We start from the raw sequence: 6,000 nt of genomic DNA, 5'->3' as shown, positions 1-6,000 counted from the left end.
ATGAACTCCAGGTTTCTTAAAAGCCATAACTAAATAAGTAAGTATGCGGAAATACGATCCGAGAAAATGTAACATTTTAAAATTCCTTTTCAGAACGAAAGGTTACATCAAATTTCTGCACATGTAAAGCACAAAACTAAAATTCTTTCAATCATTTATTCTCATAATACATTGTTCTTTTAAACTGACTGAGCATATTGGGAATTAAATCAATATCGTTCCCAGTGGCTACATGTTGTTCCACATTCATCACTGCGCAAAATACACATTTAAAAAACTACCTATAACATAGTGAAGCATGTATTTCGTAAAATTTATTATCTGCCATAGACAATTTTAGTATGATATTATTAAAGATGCATATTTTATAACAATTTTATATGTATTTTTTTTAATTAATTATCTTTACTTTTCAATTCGAAAGCTTTTTTAAAAAGTTTATAAAAAGGTTTTTACATTTTAAAGTTTGTAAAATTTGGTTAAACTCTCGCAATATGTAATATCGATTTATTCATCATATATATAGATATCTACACAGTTGTCTGATGACGCCCATAACAAGGGCCGAAAACGTTCACGTGCAATAAGATGCATTAGAATAAAAAAAAAAACTTTGTTGACATTTTAATAAATAAGTAAAAGACGGAAATATTAAACTTTACTTTTGTAGTTTTCATTTTCCCAAAACAGGCTATGAAATAATGATGATGATGATGATGATGATAATAATAATAATAATAATAATAATAATAATAATAATAATAATAATAATAATATTGTTTATTGGCAGAAAAACATAATGCAAAGAAATTGGAAATTAACTAACATCTAGCACTCCCCTCAAAGAGAGTGTTTTCGTACTCAGAGCAGGATTCGATACATAATACATTTACATGAATGAATTACAATAAAATAACATATAAAATTAATAATTACTCATAAGAAATTGTTTACATACATTCTAATATTTCATACAATTTTTTTTTTTCGAAAAGGAAGCAAAAACGAGCAGAAGTGTATTAAACGTTTTTGTTTGAATTATCTCGAGGACTAACCCCCTGAATTTAATGACATTTCTTACGGTTCACTCAATATAATGGAAATTGAAATAGAACGCAAAAGCAATAAACAATACTTACTTACTTACTTACAAATGGCTTTTAAGGAACCCGAAGGTTCATTGCCGCCCTCACATAAGCCCGCCAGCGGTTCCTATCCTGTGCAAGATTAATCCAGTCTCTATCATCATACCCCACCTCCCTCAAATCCATTTTAATATTATCCTCCCATCTACGTCTCGGCCTCCCTAAAGGTCTTTTTCCCTCCGGTCTCACAACTAACACTCTATATGCATTTCTGGATTCGCCCATACGTGCTACATGCCCTGCCCATCTCAAACGTCTGGATTTAATGTTCCTAATTATGTCAGGAGAAGAATACAATGCGTGCAGTTCTGTGTTGTGTAACTTTCTCCATTCTCCTGTAACTTCATCCCGCTTAGCCCCAAATATTTTCCTAAGCACCTTATTCTCAAACACCCTGAACCTATGTTCCTCTCTCAGAGTGAGAGTCCAAGTTTCACACCCATACAAAAGAACCGGTAATATAACTGTTTTATAAATTCTAACTTTCAGATTTTTGGACAGCAGACTGGATGATAAGAGCTTCTCAACCGAATAATAACACGCATTTCCCATATTTATTCTGCGTTTAATTTCCTCCCGAGTGTATTTGAATTTTTCCACCTCTTCGAAGGATAAATCTCCAATTTTTATATTTCCATTTCGTCAATTCCAAACCCTGCCTGTTATCCTGAACTTTCCTAATGGCATATTCAAGCGCGAAGTTAAAAAGTAAAGGTGATAGTGCATCTCCCTGCTTTAGCCCGCAGTGAATTGGAAAAGCATCAGATAGAAACTGACCTATACGGACTCTGCTGTATGTTTCACTGAGACACATTTTAATTAATCGAACTAGTTTCTTGGGAATACCAAATTCAATAAGAATATCATATAATACTTCCCTCTTAACCGAGTCATAAGCCTTTTTGAAATCTATGAATAACTGATGTACTGTACCCTTATACTCTCATTTTTTCTCCATTATCTGCCGAATACAAAAAATCTGATCAATAGTCGATCTATTACGCCGAAAACCGCACTGATGATCCCCAATAATTTCATCTACGTACGGAGTTAATCTTCTCAAAAGAATATTGGACAAAATTTTGTACGACGTCAACAAAAGTGATATTCCTCGAAAGTTACCACAGTTGGTTTTGTCCCCCTTTTTAAAAATAGGTACAATTATGGACTCCTTCCATTGTTCTGGTACAATTTCCTTTTCCCAAATAGCAAGTACAAGTTTATAAATTTCGCTATATAATGCACTTCCACCCTCTTGTATTAATTCTGCTGGAATTTGATCGATACCTGGAGACTTGTACTTTTTCAGATTCTCTATCGCAATTTCGACTTCTGAAAGTGTGGGTTCGGGTATAAATGGCTCAGCAGTTTGTATTTCAATTTCGTCCCGATCATTTCTATTTGGCCTATGTACATTTAGTAATTGCGCAAAATAGTTTTTCCATCTGTTTAGGACTGATGGAGAGTCTGCAAGCAAGTCACCATTCTCATCCTTGATCACGTTTACCCTTGGCTGATATCCGTTCTTAAATTCCTTTATACCCTTATATAAATCTCGAATGTTTTTATTCTTACTATTTGTTTCTACCTCATTCAGTTTTTCCTTCAAGTAACCTCTCTTTTTATTCCTAAGTGTACGACTTGCTTCCCGTCTTTCATTGAAATAATTATCTCTCTTCTCCTCAACTGGATCCTGTAAGAATTTCAATTTTGCCTGTTTCCTTCTTTCTACTACCATGCAACAATCTTCATCAAACCACGGTTTCTTTTTCTTAGTTTCATAATAACCTATGCTCTGCTCAGCTGCAATTTTGATACTATCTCTGATATTTTCCCACACGCTATTAACATCTAATTCTTTCTCAACTTCGTCGGAACTTTCTAAAGTGGCAAACCTATTCGAAATTTCGACCTGATAATTTTGCTTAGCTTCCTCGTCCTTTAATTTCAAAATATTGAATTTAGTAATATTAACTTGCTGCTCTACTCGCTTGGCTACTGATAATCTTTCTCTTAATTCTCCAATCACCAAATAATGGTCAGAATTACAGTCTGCACCCCTGAAAGTTCGAATATCTACTATACTAGTATGTCTCCGTTTATCTATCAAGATGTGATCTATTTGGTTGTGTGTCAATCCATCTGGAGAAGTCCAAGTATATTTATGTATATCCTTATGGGGGAATGTTGTACTTTTGACAATTAAATTTTTCGATGTGGCAAAGTTGACTAATCTAACTCCATTGTCACTACTAATTGCGTGTAGGCTCTCTTTTCCAATAGTTGGTCTAAAAATATCCTCCCGTCCTACTTTAGCATTGAAATCCCCCAATAAAATTTTCATGTGATATCTAGGGAACTGATCAAAAGTATGTTCCAATTCCTCATAGAAGCTATTCTTTATATGGTCGTCCTTCTCTTCTGTAGGGGCGTGAGCATTTATAACTATGATGTCGCACCATCTACCCTTAAGTACTAAATATGATAACCTGTCACTGATAAATTCGACCTTTTTTCAATAAACAATAGTAACACAAATGAAAGAAAGAAAGAAAGAAAGAAAGAGAGTAAGAAAGAAAGAAAGAAAGAAAGAAAGACAGACTGAAATAAATAAATAAAGAAAGAAAGAAAGAAAGAAAGACAGAAAGAAAGGAAGAAAGAAAGACAGAAAGAAATAAAGAAAGAAAGACAGAAAGAAAGGAAGAAAGAAAGAAAGACAGAGAGAAAGAAAGGAAGAAAGAAACAAAGAAACAAAGATAGACAGAAAGAAACAAAGAAAGAAAGAAATAAATAAAGAAAGAAAGGAAGAAAGAAAGAAAGAGAGAAAGAAAGAAAGAACGAAAGAAAGAAAGACAGAAAGAAAGAAAGAAAGGAAGAAAGAAAGACAGAAAGAAATAAATAAAGAAAGAAAGAAAGGAAGAAAGAAAAAAGAAGAAAGAAAGAAATAAAGGAAGAAAGAAAGAAAGAAAGGAAGAACGAAAGAAAGACATAAAGAAAGCAAGAAAGAAAGAAAGAAAGACAGAAATAAATAAATAAAGAAAGAAAGAAACGAAGAAAGAAAGAAAGAAAGACAGAAAGAAAGAAAGAAAGAAAGAAAGAAAGACATAAAGAAAGGAAGAAAGAAAGAAAGAAAGAAAGACAGAAATAAATAAAGAAAGAAACGAAGAAAGAAAGAAAGAAAGACATAAAGAAAGGAAGAAAGAAAGAAAGAAAGAAAGGAAGAAAGAAAGAAAGAAAGAAAGGAAGAAAGAAAGAAAGAAAGGAAGAAAGAAAGAAAGAAAGGAAGAAAGAAAGAAAGGAAGAAAGAAAGGAAGAACGAAAGTAAGAAAGAAAGACAGACAGAAAGAAAGGAAGAAAGAAAGAAGGACAGAAAGAAATAAAGAAAGAAAGAAAGAAAGAAAGAAAGAGAGAAAGAAAGAAAGGAAGAAAGAAAGAAAGAAAGAAAATATAAACCATATTCTAAATTTCTTACAATGAATCATAACTGGTTCACACCCGAAAAAGTAAGATGTAAAACAATACATAGAACATTAAAAGACAAAACACTGAAAATTACACAGTTAAAGTTTTATAAAACGATGACTATCCAACAATTTCAGTTATATAAGTGGTAATTGGGCACTAAACCGCTCGGGTTAGTGGGTTATTTTATGACGTTGTATAAACATCTCAGGTTATTTAGCATCTGAATGGAATAAAGGTGATAATGCCGGTGAAATGAGTCCGGGTCCAACACCGATAGTTACCCAGCATTTGCTCATATTGGGTTGTGGGAAAAACCCGTAAAAAACTCAATCAGGTAACTTGCCCCGACCGGGATTCGAACCCGGGTCACTTGGTTTCGCGGTCAGCGCACTAACCGTTACTCCATAGTTTGGACAAACCGCTCGGATAAAAAAAAAATTGAAACGACAAAGATGGCATTCAGTAGCGGGAGTAACACTTTTAGATCAGGAAATAATGAAGATATTATAAAAGATCTCAAAATATTTAGTCTCAAGCAAAGAATAGATTAACTACAGAATAACTGGTACTAGCATATACAAAGGATGGAACCTAACAGAATAGCATTCCTTTTACTAGGTTATAGAACTCAAAGAAAATATATGTTGGACGACCCCTAATCTTTCCTACTTACTTACTTACTTTACTTACTTACTTACTTACTTATGGCTTTTAAGAGAACCCGGAGCTTTATTGCCGCCCTCACATAATCCCGCATCGGTCCCTATCCTGAGCAAGATTAATCCAGTCTCCACCATCATACCCCACCTCCCTCAAAACCATTTTAATATTATCTTCCCATCTACGTCTCGGCCTTCCCAATGATCCTTTTCCCTCCGGCCTCCCAACTAATATTCTATATGTATTTCTGGATTCGCCCATACGTGCTACATGCCCTGATCGTCTCAAACGTCTGGATTTAATGTTTCTAATTATATTAAGTGAAGAATACAATGCGTGCAGTTCTGCGTTGTGTAACTTTCTCCATTCTCCTGTAACTTCATCCCTCTCAGCCTCAAATATTTTCCTATGCACCTTATTCTCAAACATCCTTAACCTCTGTTCCTCTCTCAAAATTACAGTCCAAGTTTCACAACCATACAGAACAATCGGTAATACTTACTTACTGGCTTTTAAGGAAAACGGAGGTTCATTGCCGCCCTCACATAAGCCCGCCATTGGTCCCTATCCTGAGCAAGATAAATCTAGTCTCTACAATCATATCCCACCTCCCTCAAATCCATTTTAATATTATCTACCCAGCTACGTCTCGGCCTCCCCAAAGGTCTTTTTCCCTGCGGCCTCCCAACTAACACTCTATATGTATTTCTGGATTGGCCCATACGTGCTA

General features: G+C 34.3%; 1 protein-coding gene across 1 annotated transcript in view; it reads right to left on the bottom strand.

The window, feature by feature from the left end:
• Positions 1-6,000, bottom strand: part of LOC138706707 (neuroligin-4, X-linked-like) — a 638,906-nt gene that overhangs the window by 229,125 nt on the left and 403,781 nt on the right. The gene's annotated exons all lie outside the window — the stretch shown is intronic.

Source organism: Periplaneta americana, chromosome 9, assembly GCF_040183065.1.
Source record: "Periplaneta americana isolate PAMFEO1 chromosome 9, P.americana_PAMFEO1_priV1, whole genome shotgun sequence".
In the NCBI taxonomy this organism is placed as follows: Eukaryota; Metazoa; Arthropoda; class Insecta; order Blattodea; family Blattidae; genus Periplaneta; species Periplaneta americana.
This window is presented reverse-complemented; position numbering and strand designations above follow the sequence as displayed.